The sequence below is a fragment of the Heptranchias perlo genome, chromosome 5 (genome assembly GCF_035084215.1).
Source record: "Heptranchias perlo isolate sHepPer1 chromosome 5, sHepPer1.hap1, whole genome shotgun sequence".
In the NCBI taxonomy this organism is placed as follows: Eukaryota; Metazoa; Chordata; class Chondrichthyes; order Hexanchiformes; family Hexanchidae; genus Heptranchias; species Heptranchias perlo.
Window position 1 is genome coordinate 15,749,873 of NC_090329.1, and position 17,350 is coordinate 15,767,222.

The following is a 17,350-nucleotide window of genomic DNA, read 5'->3' on the forward strand; positions in this document are numbered from 1 at the left end:
GTAATGTGAACAGCACTTTGGATGCTCAGGGGATATCACCTTCTCACAGAGTTAATGTAAGTGTGAGCAACTGGTGATGATTGCTGATTGTCTTTGTAGATTTAATCCCCAACATTGTCATTCTCCACACTTTGAACATTTTCCCCCGATCAGTTTGTGAACAGAAGGTCAAGCTGTGTAAGTGACGCCATCGTACTGACTTTTTTTTCATTTGGCAGCAGCACGAATTGGGTGTAGTGCCAATGTGGCCCATTGGATTGTGGAGGAGCAGATGGAAGAGACTGAAGCAAAGGAAGTTCAGCGCTGTGCCAACGACTCCAGCGTGAAGTGCTTCTGCGCTAGGCACAGCTACCTTAGTCTTCACTGAAGTGCAGTGTCTGATGAAGCTTGGACTAAGTAAGGTTATGGTCACTGAGTTAAGTTACCTGCTCCATGATGACCTCTCAGCCGCAGTTCAGCAGAAGAGCTGCTCTACTGGTCAAAAGTGAAGGTCACCATTGCCGTAAAGTAATATACCACCAGTACCATCCAAGAACCCATGGGAGACTTCACAGGTGTCCTGCATTATGCTGTGAACTTCTGTAACAAGGACTTGGCGCTTGCCCTATATTGGAATGCTCACCGTTACATAAATTTCAATGGGACCACTTGCAGTTTTCTTTGTTTTTCTCACCTGTTACCTTTCCCAGAGTGTGGGGACTTATTTACTGTATGCTGACAGCTATTCACGTGGGTCCTCATAATTTGGGGCCATATGCCAACTGCAACAGCTTCTACTCTCTGAATGCCAAGACAGTGAGCAACCCAACTTTAAAATGTTGCGTGTCAGCAGAGGGTCCCTAGAGAGTACGCATGATTCTTTCAAACTAATGTGAGAGACTTGACCAGGGGGAGATAAAATGGAAGGTTAGCTCTCGGCAGATAAGGGGCTACATGGTGTCAGCCATTTATTGCCCATTAGGGATGGGCAATAAATGCTGGCCTCGCCAGCGATGCCCACATCCCATGAACAAATTTTTTAAAAAGCTGTGGCTCAGTGGTATTGCTCTTGCCTCTGAGTCAGGAGCTATGTAGGTTCGAGTCTCACTCCAGAGACCTGAGCATAAAATCCAGGGTGACACTCCCAGTGTAGTACTGAGGGAGCACTGTGCTGTCAGATGTTGCTGTCTTTCTGATGAGAAGTTAAACTGAGGCCCTGTCTGCCCTCTCAGGTGGCTGTAAAAGCTCCCATGGCACATTTTCAAAGAAGAGCAGCAGAGTTCTCCCTGCTGTCCAGCACAATAGTTATCCCTCAACCAACATCACTAAAAACAGAGGATCTGGTCATTTATCTGCTTGCTGTGTGTGGGAGCTTGCTGTGTGCAAATTGGCTGCTGTGTTTCCCACATTACTGTGTTCTCCCCTATCTATTCTACTAGTTACATCCTTAACAAATCTACTGGAGTTTTTTGAGGATGTAACTAGTAGAATAAATAGGGGAGAACCAGTGGATGTGGTGTATTTGGATTTTCAGAAGGCTTTTGATAAGGTCCCACACAAGAGGCTAGTGTGCAAAATTAAAACACATGGGATTGGGGGGAATATACTGGCATGGATTGAGAATTGGTTGACAGACGGGAAACAGAAAGTAGGAATAAACGGATCTTTTTCCTGGTGGCAGACAACGATTAGTGGGGTACTGCAGGGATCAGTGCTTGGGCCCCAGCTATTCACAATATATATCAATGATTTGGATGAGGGAACAAAATGTAACATTTCCAAGTTTGCAGACGACACAAAGCTGGGGTGGAATGTGAGCTGTGAGGAGGATGCAAAGAGGCTCCAATGTGATTTAGACAAGCTGGGTGAGTGGGCAAGAACATGGCAGATGCAGTATAACATGGATAAATGTGAGGTTATCCACTTTGGTTGTAAAAACAGAAAGGCAGATTATTATCTGAATGGTGATAGATTGGGAAAAGGGGAGATGCAACGAGACCTGGGAGTCCTTGTGCACCAGTCACTGAAAGCGAGCATTCAGGTGCAGCAAGCAGTTAGGAAGGCGAATGGTATGTTGGCCTTCATTGCAAGAGGATTTGAGTACAGGAGCAGGGATGTCTTACTGCAGTTATACAAGGCCTTGGTGAGACCACATCTGGAGTATCGTGTGCAGTTTTGGTCTCCTTACCTGAGGAAGGATGTCCTTGCCAAGGAGGGAGTGCAACGAAGGTTTACCAGACTGATTCCTGGGATGGCAGGACTGACGTATGAGGAGAGATTGGGTCAACTAGGCCTATATTCACTAGAGTTTAGAAGAATGAGAGGTGATCTCATCGAAACATATAACATTCTAACAGGACTAGACAGACTAGATGCAGAGAGGATGTTCCCTATGGCTGGGAAGTCCAGAACCAGTGGTCACAGTCTCAGGATATGGGGTATGCGATTTAGAACCGAGATGAGGAGAAATTTCTTCACTCAGAGGGTGGTGAACCTGTGGAATTCTCTATCACAGAAAGCAGTGGAGGCCAAGTCATTAGATGTATTCAAGAAGGAGATAGATATATTTCTTAATGCTAAAGGGATCAAGGTATATGGGGAAAAAGCGGGAACAAGGTACTAAGTTAGACGATCGGCCACGATCATTTTGAATGGCGAAACAGACCCGAAGGGCCGAATGGCCTACTCTTGCTCCTATTTTCTATGTTTCTATGTTTATTACAATGGTAACTACACTTCAAAAGTACTTCATTGGCTGTAATGGAATTTGGGACATCCTGAGGTTGTGAAAGGCGATATATAAATTAAATTCTTTCTTTCTTTATGGTGTGCCCAACGTTGATGACAGAACTACTTAATGATTGCATTCAAGCTGATTGAAATTATTATGACCAGCACGCTTATAGGAAGCTGTTGAGATGCTACGAACATACAGCACAGAAGGAGGCCATTCAGCCCATTGTGTCTGTGCCTGCTCTTTGAAAGAGCAATCCAATTAGTCCAACTTCCCTGCTTTTTCTCCAGCGGCCTGAAAATTTTTCCTTTTCAAGAATGCATCCTGAATGCTGAAGGAACGCCGGGGATGCTTAGAAGGGGCTTTATTTTATTTTCCATTGACGATGGGCACAATTGTTGTAAATCATTGCAACAGAGAGAAAGCTCGCCACAGAAATCTATAAGTGGCAGCAAGAAGACAGGGAGAGGCAGTGTGATAAAAATACTGAACATTTAGCATGCAGGAGAATGGGCATTGCAGATTGCAAGGAAGATTTGGGAAGACAGAAGACTGAGATGAGGCCTGATAGAGTTCTTTAAAATCATGAAGGGGTTCGATAGGATAGACTTAGAGAAAGTCTTTCCACTTGTGGGGGAGTCCAAAATTAGGGGCCAAAAATATAAAATAGTCACTAATAAATCCAATAGGGAATTCAGGAGAAACTTCTTTTGCAGAGAGGTTAGAATGGGGAACTCGCTACCACAAGGAATCGTTGAGGTGAATAGCATAGATGCATTTAAGGGGAAGCTAGATAAGGGCACGAGGGAGTAAGGAATAGAAGGATATGCAAATAGAGTAGGAGGAAGCTCATGTGAAGCCTAATCACCGACATAGACCAGTTGGGCCGAATGGCCTGTTTCTGGGGTGTAAACCTATGCAATTCTATTTAATATGATAGTACAACCCATTTTTTATAGTGGCACTTGAACATGAACTGTATTCCCATTTGCACTGGAAGACACACTTCCATCACTTGTTTTTAGTATCTGCATGCTATTTTTGATTTAACAATATTGAGGTGGAATTTTTTGCTTTGCAGCTAATTGAGATAGACTCAATTTCTTTATAATAAAACGGCAGAATACAGCACATATAGTACTATATGAAAGTGATGTGTTTTTATTTATATTATCTGTGTATAAAGTCATATCTAAGTGCATCTAAGCTCTAAGTGCGATGTTGTACCTGCTCAATGTGATTTACTACCATTGCTTATCATCAGGAGAGTCACATTTTCGATATAGGTATGGTGTCTCAGGCCTTCGTCTGTCCAAGAGGGAAGAAGTAGCAAATGTCCACTGTGCTAAGTCACAACCTTGCTGAAATTCAGGTTGCCATCTGATTAGAGTTTCATCTATCCCAAATGTAACTTCATCAGTGCCAGGACTATCCTTTGCATAAGTTACTGAGGTCCCTCTGCTTTTAAGAGGGTGCTTGGAAGCCATTAGTGAAGGGATAGGAGCTAGCACAAAGCCTTCACTAACATCACTTGAAATACAGGCGTAAAATGGGCACTTAAGAGTCCATCACGGCGTACACTCATTTCCCGCTGGAAATGCGTTACCGTGCTGGCTGCAGTCAGTTTTTTCAGATGCATAGCAACCAAACCAATGGTCCCTAAAAGGGCTGCTGTAGGCTGCCACCAGGAGGTAAGTTTCAAGTTTTTTACTTACCTATTGTGGAGCCAGGAGGAGTGCCATAAATTTAACTTGCCAGACAGAACTGCTGTCAAACCAGACTTACTTAACTGGCTTCAGTGTCAGCTGTGGCTCGATGGGTAGCACTCATACTTCTGAGTCTGAAGGTCATGTGGTTCAAGTCATACTCTAGAGACTTGAGCACAAAAATCTGGGCTGATACTCCAATGCAGTACTGAGGGTGTACTGCCCTGTCGGAGGTGCCATCTTATGGATGAGACATTAAACTGAGGCCCTATCCGATGGGTGCAAAAGCTCCCATGGCACTCTTTTGAAGAAAAGCAGGGGAGTCATCCTTGGTATTCTGGCCAATGTTTATCCCTCAACCAACATCACTAAAACAGATTATCTGGTCATTATTACTGTGGGATCTTGATGCGCACAAGTTGGATGCCGCATTCCCTCCATTACAACAGTGACTACACTTAAAAAGTACTTCATTGGTTGTAAAGCACTTTGGTGTGACTTGAGGTCGTGAAAGGTGCAATATAAATGCAAGTTCTTTCTTTCTTTCTTTCATTAAGATTGCTCCTTTAATCTCACTGACCATGTTAATCGCTCCTTCCTTAGAACGTTGCTCCAATATTTTTCTGGCCATACTTATTTTATCCTGCTGATGTTAGTCTAATCTAATCTTCCCTGTAATTTACTACTTTACTTTATTGAACAACACTGGCTCGGCTTCTACATTATGTTACTGCATTCTTCTCAACCTTACCATAATGACTTTTCTGACCACTTGATGATGCCCTGATCTTACCGACATTGCAAGTAATCTCCTTGATATTAGGATCACTTGACAGGTAATCCTTCTCGAAACATGCTTCTTTCATCATAGCAGTCATAGATAATTAGAAAAGGGATATTATACCTATGAGTGACAACCAATTGGCCTCTCCAGATCTTTTACTAATTGGATGTTAATGCAATGCCACAAAGTATATTGGATCACAAGGCAACTTTATGGTGATATTTTAAGGAGAGTTACCATTTAGCTGTCATGTCCACTCAAAGACTGCAGTGTAAAAACTAAAGTATTTGAGACGGCTGAATTTGTGAACCAATTGATTGCAAAGCTCCTGAACCGCCATCAGTACGTTTGGAGGCGGGTGTCTTTCCCTGTTGCATAATACTGCCTGCAAAGATAGAGATTTAGAGTTACATGTTTGGAGGCAGAAGCTAACTTCTCGGCAACACATACACTTAAGTTGGAAGGATAGGGGGAAGAATAGCATGGCCTCTGCACAAGGGTGACATGCAAATTCGTGAAGCACATTTCTGCGATGGGCCGGTTAGCTCAGTTAGTTAGAACGTGCTGATAGCGACATCGAGCTTATGAGTACGATCTCTGTATGGGCTGTTAATGTTTCCCTGAGGGCACAATGGGTTTATGCACCTCCTGGTGTGGTGCTGAGCCATTCAAGGTAGAGAGGTTTCAAGGTTCAATCCCTAGAGTCTTTGCTGAGTTTGTTGATTTTGAACAGTAACATGGACCAGCGGTCCAATGGATTGGATTTAAATTACAGAAGCTAACTTCTCGAGCAGAGGGCCGTTTTCCTCTTGGGAGGACATTGTTGAGATTAGGTGCAGCATATATTACGATGCACCGAGTTACAAAACTGGTTCTACATAATGATCAAAAGACTTTACTTCTATCCAATGAGAATCATAGAATGGTACAGCACAGAATGAGGCCATTTGGCCCATTGTGCCTATGCCGGCTCTTTGAAACAGCTATCCAATTAGTCCCATTCTCCTGCCCTTTCCCCACAGCTCTGCAAATTTCCCACTTCAAGTATTTATCCAATTCCCTTTTGATAGTTACGATTGAATCTGCCTCCACCGCCCTTTCATGCAGTGCTTTCCAGATCATTACAACTCCTTGCGTAAAACGAATTCTCCTCATCTCGCCTCTGGTTCTTTTGCCAATTATCTTAAGTTGAATGGCTCTTCCAGTTATTGGAGTAAGATTTGTTGAATGTGCTGTTGGTGCTGGCATCCTTACACAAGCATTCTTTGTTAAACTTATTTTTCTCACTGGAAACAAAGAATGAGCCATCCAGACTGTCTAACTTACAGACTGATCTAGAAACCATTGGAGACAACTTCTACAAACTTACTCACATAGCACTGAGCTCATCGCTGATCAGGCTGACAGCGGTTGATTACATTTGTTAAGTTCTTCATAAAAATCTGTGCCTGGTGGTTTTATTCATGTCTCAATTCACTAATAGTCATTCTAAAGCAATTATGTTCCTATCTTATTGTAGAGGACTCCTACCTTTGATTACTGGGATCCGTGCAGAAATACAAGTTGTGGTATTCATAGAATGATAGAATGATACAGCTCAGAAGGAGGCCATTCGGCCCACCATGCCTGTGCCAGTTCTTTGAAAGAGCTATCCAATTAGTCTCACTCCCCTACTCTTTCGCCATATCCGTGTAAATATTTCCTCTTCAAGTCGTTATCCAATTCACTTCTGAAAGTTATTGAATCTGCTTCTACCACCCGATCTCTGCGTAGATGAGAATCCAATAATTTTCTTTATCAGATTCCTTTTTCACTGCTTTTCCACTTTCTAATGGTAAAGCAGCATCACGAGTATGTAATGTATAAAGTGCCAGCCAGAACAAGATGGATATGTCTGTTTTTGTTAAATAAGGCACTATTTAGAGGCGAGAAGGAAGACATATTACCTGAACAGCATGATGTCTATATTTCTGTGGCATCATGTAAGCACAGTCCATTAGAAATGATTACCATTGCAATGCAGTGTGGTCTGAACAGGTTCATAATTATTTACGGTGCAAAGCAAAGCAGAGGGTAAATGACTGGGAAAGTGTGACCCACAGTCCTACATTGCCTGACCTGTGTCAACTATAATCTAAATCAAACTGGCAGCCGCACAAATATTGGACAGGGCCCTTTTAACATTTGGGGCTGTGTGGTTAGAGCAGGATATCTAAAAATAAAGTTAGTCTATCAGTGTCACTGAATGAAAAATGGCTTTTCATTTTAGTTTTGTTAAATTCAGAGTCAGTATAATGTTTTACAGAGGCATGTTCTGGCGTAGTTTGTGTTGTACTGTAGATAGTCCATCTTAATGAATTTGTCAACCCATTTTATATGAGCTTAAGTGTAGCAGACAGGAATGGTTTGGTATTCTGTTATTGGAATAAGTCCTCTCAGTAATATACCACAGTAGATCTAACAAATAGTACATTGTCAATGAAGGTATTACAAGGATGATACCAGAACTGAGAGGTTATAACTATCAGGAAAGACTGAACAGGCAGGGGCTCTTTTCTCTAGAAAAGAGAAGGCCAAGGGTGACCTGATAGAGATCATTAAAGTTATGAAGGGGTTCGATAGGTTAGTCATAGAGATGTTTCCACTTGTGGTGGAGACCAAAACTAGGGGCCATAAATATTAGATAGTCAATAATAAATCCAAAAAGGAATTCTGGAGCAACTTCTTTACTCAGAGAATCATTAGAATGTGGAACTCGCTATCACATGGAATAGTTGAGGCGAATAGCATAGATGCATTTAAAGGGAAGCTAGATAAACACATGAGGGAGGAAGGAATAGAAGGTGCTGATAGGATTAGATGAAGTAGGAAGGGAGGAGGCTTGTGTGAGCATAAACACCGGCAAGGATCTGTTGGGCCGAATAGCCTATTTCTGTGCTGTAAATTCTATGCAATGTAAGGTGGGGTATGAAGAAGGTGCTTATTAATTTCTTACAGGAACAAGATATACATTGTGGAGACTGGGCATTGTATTATAGCCTTGTTTTTGTGAGGACTGCTAAGTTGGCAACGCTCAGCTGTGACATGGATATGCCTGGGCTGGCAGTGGCAGTGGCAGGAATGTTATCACTGAATTGCGTGGAGCTAGCCCCTCCCAAAAAGTTGTATGAACTCCTCCTGCGATTGGCTAGGGCACACAAAATCCGGCAAGGCAGTAGCTCTTAAAGGGCTGCTGATCACCATTGGAAAGAAAGGCAAAGAAAAGGAAGAACTTGCATTTATATAGCACCTTTCACATCCGCAGTACGCCCCAAACTGCTTCGCAGCCAAAGATATACTTCTTGAAGTGTTATGATGTAGGCAAACATGGCAGACAACTTGTGCACAGCAAGATTCCACAAACAGCCATAAGATAAATGACCAGATAATCTGCTTTAGTGTTGTTGATTGAGGGGTTAAATGTTAGCCCCCACAACTTCATCAAAGAGGGCCATGGGATCTTTTACATCCACCTGAGCAAGCAGATGGGGCCTTACTGTGAAATCACCTCTGGACAATGGCACCTCTGACAGTGCAACTTCCCTTCAGTACTTCTAGATTATATGATCAAGTATCTGGAGAGGGACTTGAATACGTTTCTGACACAGAGGCAAGAGGGTAAACATCAGCCAGGACACCAGGGAGAACTCTCTTGCTCTTCTTTGAAATGGAGCCATGGGCTCGTTCATGTCCACCTGAGAGGGCAGACAGATCCTTGGTTTAATGACTCACCCAAAAGACGGCACCTCCGACAGTGCAGCTCTCCCTCAGTAATGTGCTGAAGTGTCAGCCTAAATGCTGTTCTCAGGTCTCTGGAGTGGAACTTAAACCTACAACCTTCTGACTCAGAGGCAAGAGTGCTACCGACTGAGCCATAGCTGACACTGGGGAAGATTTACTTACGTTGCCTGGAATCATTGGAGGTCCAGACTACATAGGTACAGGTAGGGCAGTGAGTTAATGCAGTTTGCCAGATCCACTGGACCTGGCGTCGAATGCAAAAGGAGTTCACTTACATCTGGAGAATTGCCACGGTGAGTGTACCCATCTTTGTATGCATTATTATTAATGGGCACAGAATGCAGGGTAGTAATATAAATGATGAGCTGCTGCACCCTCAGGGAGTGTGGAGAGAACCTTTGCCTCATTTCCTGAAACTCTGTTTATTGCACAAATGCTACAGGGCACCATCCTAGTGCAGCACACCTTGAGCTTAACAGTACTGTCCCCACAACCAGATTAACTTCTGCTTTGCAATACATGTGTACAGCAGAGGTGCATTGGCCACAGGGGTGGTGTTTGGGCTGCTCAAACGGTATCTAACAGCTTTACAGATTGTGTGTGTTTCCCGGCGAAGGCATCCATAACCACACAGAGAAGACTAGGTTCGATAGTGGGCCTGCTGTGTTGAAAGAATGGTCACAATTTCATCCCAATCCTTTTTGGACTGGGAACAGTGGATGGTATAGGCCAGAGCGAGTTTGGAGCTGTGGTGCCATCATAGGAACAGGTGTAGGCCATTCAGTCCCCCGAACCTGTTCTGCCATTCAATTAGATCATGGCTGATCTGTATCTCAACTCCATTTACCCACCTTGGTTCCGTAACCCTTAATACCCTTGCCTAACAAAAATATCAATCCCAATCTTGAAATTTTCAATTGACCCCCACCCTCAACAGCTTTTTGGGGGAGAGAGCTCCAGATTTCCACTGCCCTTTGTATGAAGAAGTGCTTCCTGACATCACCCCTGAACAGCCTAGCTCTAATTTTAAGGTTATGCCCCCTTGTTCTGGGCCTTCCCGTCAGAGGAAATAGTTTCTCCCTATCTACCCTATCCTTTAATCATCTTCAACACCTCAACTAGATCACCCCGTAATCTTCAACCAGCCAGTAAATATTCTGCGGTATCCTCGATTAGCTGCTGAATCAGCACTACAGCCGGGATGTTGTCGGGGCCCATAGCCTTTGCTGTATCCAGTGCACTCAGCCGTTTCTTGATATCACGTGGAGTGAATCGAATTGGCTGAAGACTGGCTTCTGTGATGGTGGGGATATCGGGAGGAAGCCGAGATGGATCATCCACTCGGCACTTCTGGCCGAGATGGTTGCAAACGCTTCAGCCAGAGAGTTAATAGAAGAGCAATAAAGTTTTGTGACGTTTTCAGAGTCCACCATGAGCAGCCTGTCGTGGCTGGTTAGGAAAGCTCGGTCAAAGAGGTGGGCTTTAAGGAGGCTCTTAAAGGAAGAAAGGGAGGTGTAGATGTTTAGAGAGATAATTTTAGAATATGGGGTCTAACAGCTGAACGTGTGTGATCCCTCATGTGGATATAAAAGACCCCATGGCACAATTTTGAAGAAGAGCAGGGGACTTCCCCCCGGTGTCTTGCCAATATTTACCCCTCAACTAACATCGCTAGAACAGATTATCTGGTCATTATCACATTGCTGTTTGTGGGACCTTACTGTGTGCAAATTGGCTGCTGCGTTTCCTACATTACAACAGTGACTACACTTCAAAATTACTTCATGGGCTGTAAATTGCTCTGGGGCATCGTGAGGTCATGAAGGATGCTATTTAAATGCAAATCTTTCTTTCTGCCAAAAAGCTTTCCATCAATTCTAATAACAGAAACCGTGTTTTAAGGATTGTACTAACACAGGGTGGGCCTGTAGGGCAGTCTTGTGACCATTTTATATTTTGTGGGCTGATCACAGCAAAGACTTGTGAAATTCAGGACCTAAATAATGTAATTATTCCATTTAAATTAGGCTTTTTTTCATAGAATCATACAGCACAGAAGGAGGCCATTTGGCCCATTGTGCCTGTGCCGACTCTTTGAAAGAGCCATTTAATTAGTCCCACTACCCTGCGCTTTCCCCATGGCCCTGTAAATTTCTCCTTTTCAAGTATATATCCAATTCCCTTTTGAAAGTTGCAATTGAATCTGCTTCCACCACCCTTTCAGGCAGTGCATTCCAGATCATAACAACTGGCTGAGTAAAAAAAATTTCTCCTCATTGCCCCCCTGTTTTTTTTTGCCAATTATCTTATATCTGTGTCCTCTGGTTACCGACCCTCAAATCGCCCTTTATTGGAAGATTCAGTGCGGTGTGAATCGGGCAAATGACCTTGGGCTGCCAGTCAAGCCTCATAAAATCAGGCTTATGTGATACAGATCAATGACCATTACGATGGCAGCTGCTTTATCTTGATGTAAATTTTATTACAATTATTAGTTTTATCCGATAATTCAGCATTTCTCCGCAATATTAATACTGAAGAAATATTGAAGCGCCTTGGGGCTACGTTAAAGGTGCTATATAAAGATGATTAGCCCAAATTTTTCAATCATAGATATGAAAGATGCAGAATAAATTCTTATCTGCTGGGAACCAATTTTCTTGAGCATTGTGCTTGATATGAGAGTTACACATAGGCACAGAATGGGACTCGCTGTTTTTTGGATAAATAAGCTTTGTGGGCATGACTCACATGATGATTTGCTTCCCCCTTGTCTATCTTGTTCGCACCATAGCTTGGCTGATGTTCTGAGATAATTCAAGTTAATATTTATGTTCATAAGCTCAGTTCTTGTACTATAATACAAGCATATGGTAGTTGCTGAATTCAGCTGAGAGAAGGGCCAGTGGTTAAAAAAAAATACCAGGCAAAGATCTCCTTGTTGGTTTTTCATCCAACACAAATCAGACCATTTTAATCCACGACCCATTAGTTCATATCTGAACGATGTCTCACGTATACCATTGTTTTTGACATGGTTAATCCATATATCTTGTGCTTCTGACTCCAAATTGACTCCTGTAGACACCAAGCGTCACTTCTATTGTTTCCTTCTCTTAAATGTGGAACGGTAATTTACACTTTTCACTGATTTTCATTTGATTTCGCCATGTTAAGCTGGAAAGTCGATTAACATTTTTCGCAGCGAGCGTGAGGACGGGAAACAAAATCTGGATAGTAACTTTTTTTAGATTAGAGCAAGAGGTTTCCTCAACAGTCCTGTTGAGATGAAGTCACAGGACATTGAATGAACTCTGGATTTTCTCAACGGATCCAAATTAATCAGGCCTGACTGTATTAGCATCTTCAGGAATGGATTGTTTTTGCAGGAAGAATATCGTTCTCTGATGGTTGCCTCGTATGTGAAATGATTTTGAGCTGCCTCAAATTTGTAGGTGTGGGTTCACAACACAAAACTGTCCATAATTGCACATAAATTTGAAAACTTCTTCATGGGGCCATAAAGCTCGCCTGCTTATGGTAATTCCCTCCCTAAATCTCTCTACCTCTCCAACTCTCTCTCCTCCTTTAAGACACTCCTTAAAATCTACCTCTTTGACCAAGCTTGTCACCTGTCTTAATATCTCTTTATGTGACTCGGTGTCAAATTTTGCCTGATAACGCTCCTGGGAAGTGCCTTGGGACATTCTACTACACTAAAGGCGCTATATAAATGCAAGTTGTTGTTATTGTAACTGGAAGCAAGGAATCTTCTTCTGAGATCCAGAATTCTTCACCACAGAATTCTTCATAACAGACCAAGTGACTCCTGCAGAGCATGATGGATAAAAGTGCCTTTAATGCAGCAGCTAGCCGCAGTAACTGAACAAATAACTGTTTGGATTTAATGTGCTTCTAAAAGATAACCATATCAGGAGCAGAACACAACGGTTGGAACTTCATCAACATCTGCACAACTGGCAAAGAGTGAAAAAACAAGAAGCCAGACAGGGAGGCAAAGAATGTTCTCCTTATAAGATATCGATCAGACTTGCTCCCAATCGTACAAAGGGGGAAAAACGAGGTACTGAATACAGGAGCGTGCAAAGGCCCAGGAGTAACACTGAGTGTTGAGATCTACTCACAAGAAGAAGAGGACAAGAAGAATCATTTCAGTAGGCACTCCACTTCTCCCAGAACAATGGCTTGATCGACTTGCAATTCTGAACCTTATTCCACAGTTGTGAGTATTATTTAGATCTGTTGCTTATTGTCGTTCGGCAATTGTGCTTAGTAATCTTGATACCAGTTTCTGTGGTTGTTGTCTCTGCTTAGGTCAGAACGAGTAATAAGGTTAATTCCCCTAAACGTAGGGACAAATAATACAAGTAATATTCAAACCTAACAGTGTCAAGGCGTTCTGTGGGTGAAGCTTTACCTTACATTTGGTTTGTACTATATCTGACCGAGGAGGACCTGATGTTGATACTGCCAAAAGCATTTTATTCTGCAGTGCTCAAGTGTACGGTAGTGAACCAACAGTCCAGAGGTTGTGAGTTCAAATCCCAATGATAGGAAGCTGTGAATTCAATAAATCTGAAAATGGCCACGGAAGCTTCTGGATTGTTGTAAAAACCCAGCTGATGCACTAATGTCCTTTAGGGAAGGGTAACTGCCATCCCTACTTGGCCTACATGTAACTCCAGTCCCATACTATGTAAGAAAAGAAAACTTACATTTATATAGTGCCTTTCAACAACCTCAGGATGCCCCAAAGTGCTTCACAACCAATGAAGTACTTTTGAAGAGTGTTCAACTGTCGTAAGATGGGGAAACACAGCAGCCAATTTGTACACAGCAAGATCCCACAAACAGAAATGAGATAAGTGGCCAGTTAATCTGCTTTCTTAGTGATGCTTGAGGGATAAATGTTGGCCAGGACATTGGGAAAATTCCCCCTCTCTTCTTCAAATAATGCCATGGGATTTTTTGCATCCACCTGAGAGGGCAGATGGAGCCTAGGGTTAAACAACTCATCCAAAAGACAGCACCTCCGACAGTGCAGCGCTCCCTCAGTACCGCACAGAAGTGTCAGCCTAGATTATGTGCTCAGGTCTCTGGAGTGGGGCTTGAAGCAATGACCTTTTGAAATAAGAGTGCCTTCACTGTGCTAAGTCTGACACCTAACGTAGTTGACTCTTAGTGATCCATTGTTCAAGAAGCAGATGGACAATAAATGTGGCCTTTCTGGTGTTGCCCATCTCCTGAGAACAATTTATAAAATAAAAATTCACCCCTTCCAAACAAAAACACACACCAGGAAGAAATATAACACCTGTTAATTTAGTGCACTGATAATTGTAAAAGCGCCTTGCAATAGGAAGTAAGATTTAATTCTAAAAGTATTCCAGTTATTTCCTATAACAACAGCCAGCATCAGGGCGATGTTCAGCCGTGCCAACTCAAGCAGCTGTGTGGTGACTACAAGTTGGCACAGACATTGATGAACAATATTTGTTTTCTGCTGTAGAAACAAGTAATAGTATCACAACTTGAGCTATTTTACCATTATTGCCCTTGCAACATTCAGCAAATTACAATCCTATAGACAGGTTTGCAATTAAGATACTCTTTTCATTACCATTACGATAATTCCATCGATTCTCAGGCCTCTTGGTTTGGGCACATGCCGGTCAAGACCAAAACCTACCCCGATGGATCGCTTTACTTGCAAATTTTATCTTAATTGCAGTACTGAAAAATAATTTTGCCAAATCTTTTTGGTAATTGTCTACTTGTCACACACGCTCATTTTTTTCCCACCATGCTTGTTTGTTTATTGTCAATCGGTTCTGAAAGTTCCTGAATTGCTTCATGAATGACAATTATTGCTTCAAGACAAGATCCAACTGCATTCAGCTGCATTCCTTTAAACATTGGCATTTTTATTCACTGGATAGAGTTAATCAACGAACACTGCAATTTCTCTTCATAATTATAAACAAGATTTATTTTAAACATTGTACAGATATGACTTGCCAAAATGTATATTTTTTTAACATTATTGAGCAAGCACTTTTGTGCATTATGGGGTGTATTCCATTCACACTGATGCTCATTATAGACCGTACAGTTCTTGCAAAACCATAATCTGAAAAAGGGCTTAAAGGTATTAACAAGTTGCTTGGCTAAGTGCCCAGCTTGAGCTTAGAGAAATAAAGGGATAGAGTGCAGAGTTGGAGGAATGCTATAAATGTGGAATGCCTCAGGATAATAATGAAGCTTCAGCTCCACTTTTGATGACGTTCAAAGCCTCTGTCGGCTTCTAGCCCACGATGAGTCAGCTGTCCACTCAGTCTTATTCAGGATCTGGTGTTCTCAGGCCGCACTCACCCGGCATGCTTAGCTCGGTGCTGTCTCTTGTTTTCTTTCTGTTTTTTTTGCAGACTGGTGCCAAAACGGAAAACGTGGTGCTGCCACTGCCGTCCAGCATCGATTCGAACCAGTTTGACCTCCAAAAGATGGTCTTGCTTTGTTCCCCTTGGCACCGGCTGAACTGCTGCCAATCCAGCTTTTTTTTAAAGCCTATTTTGAAAGGAAAATTAAAGAATCCTGCTTTGCAATCAAAAATTGGAAAGAGTTCCTCTCACTCGCTAAGAACTCTGCCTGAAATTTAGAGGTTTTTAAGCAGTAGTCAACGCATGCAACATGCTGATCACTGTCGTCTCCCACTCCATTGTAATGTGGATGGTTAGCATAACTGAGACTCTTTACTCAATCACTGTTGGTATTGGACCAGTTGGTGCAGTGTAATGCCATATTACGGCCGATTTGGGAATCAACTTCACGCAGCCTCATATAACACAAAACACTTATCTCCACACACAATATACCAAACATTGGAGCCACTGATGTACATTATCTTACTTTTTAAGAAGAGAAAACAAATGCAAAATCTAAAGCAGGTTCCAAAGATGGAGAAAAGATAAGACTGGCACTATAGTTATACCACACAAGGAGTTGGCATGAGATGCCTAAGTGAAGAGGCCAATCAATGATGGAAACAGTCCTGCTAGGATGTGCATTTTCCAATTGAAAGAAAAGGAAGAAAGAACTTGCATTTATATCGTACCTTTCATGATCTTGGAACGTCCCAAAGTGTTTTACAGTCAACTTTTGAAGGGTAGTCACTGTTGTAATGTAGACACACATAGCAGCCAATATGTGCCCAGCAAGGTTCCACAAATAGCTTTGAGATAAGTGACCAGATAATCAGTTTTTTTGGTGATGTTGGTTGAGGGTTGAATATTGGCGAGGACAATGGAAGAACTCTCTTGCTCTTCCTCGGAATAGTGCCGAGGGATTTTACATCCACAAGAGAGCAGACGGGGCCTTAGTATGAAATGAATGGACAGAAAAATCCAACGGGTACCACAGGAGTGTGCAATCCTCCCAGTCAGATGTTCCTCTTTGTGCTCTGCCCAGGTGATGTCTAACATCCGAGCAGTAAAGACTGGGAGGTAGATTTTGGTCTGGGCCCATTTCCTAGCGCCCTACAACCAGCACACACCTGAACCAAGGATCAATGGAAATTTGAGGGCTATCGGGAGAGTGGCACAGCAATTGGAAGAGGGTGGGGGGCTATCGTGGACCTGCAATGGTCTTCAGGGCAGCAATGGAGCCAGGAGAAGGACTCTGGCACCTTGTGGTTCCACATTCAGGTGAGTATTTTTTTTAAAACGTACCTTGTTGGTGTGGTGACATGCGTGAGTTAGGCTGCATATAAACCTGGTTTTCCTGAATGAAGCGGCCCAGCTCTGGCTGTGCTCAGGACTTACCGCCAGTTTCAGGCATGGGCCTTGGGCGCCTATTCTTTTGCCTATACCAATATGGCGGGCGGCGCACTTCTGGCTCATAATAAATGTGCGCTTCCTGCCTGCCATATTGGAGGCTTATGCAGCCGTTCAGCGCCTAAATTTTCAAGGCCACTATGTCCTCGGGGTATACCAAAATGCTTCACAACCAATGGACTATGAATTCCAGCCATTGTTATTCCATGAATAGCAAATGAACGCATAATCAGATAATTTGTTTTTGGTGGTGCTGTTTGGGGAGGAACATTGTCCAAGCCAACATGAGATCTGCCTGCTTATCTTCATATAGTGCCTGGGATCTTTTACATCTACCTGAGCAGGGAGATGGGTCTCAGTTTAACATCTCATCTAACAGTACTGCATTCCCTCAGTACAGCACTGGAGCATCAGCTGAGATTATACCCTCAACTTCTGAAATAGAGCTTGAACCCAGAACCTTCTGATTTATGGGTATGAATGCTACCAACTGAGTCAAGGTGACACCATCGACAAA

General features: G+C 42.7%; 1 pseudogene; it reads left to right on the forward strand.

Annotated features, from left to right (window-relative positions):
• The first annotated feature begins 5,633 nt into the window (after positions 1-5,633).
• LOC137322390 (U6 spliceosomal RNA) lies at positions 5,634-5,732 on the forward strand (annotated as a pseudogene).
• Positions 5,733-17,350: the final 11,618 nt, after the last annotated feature.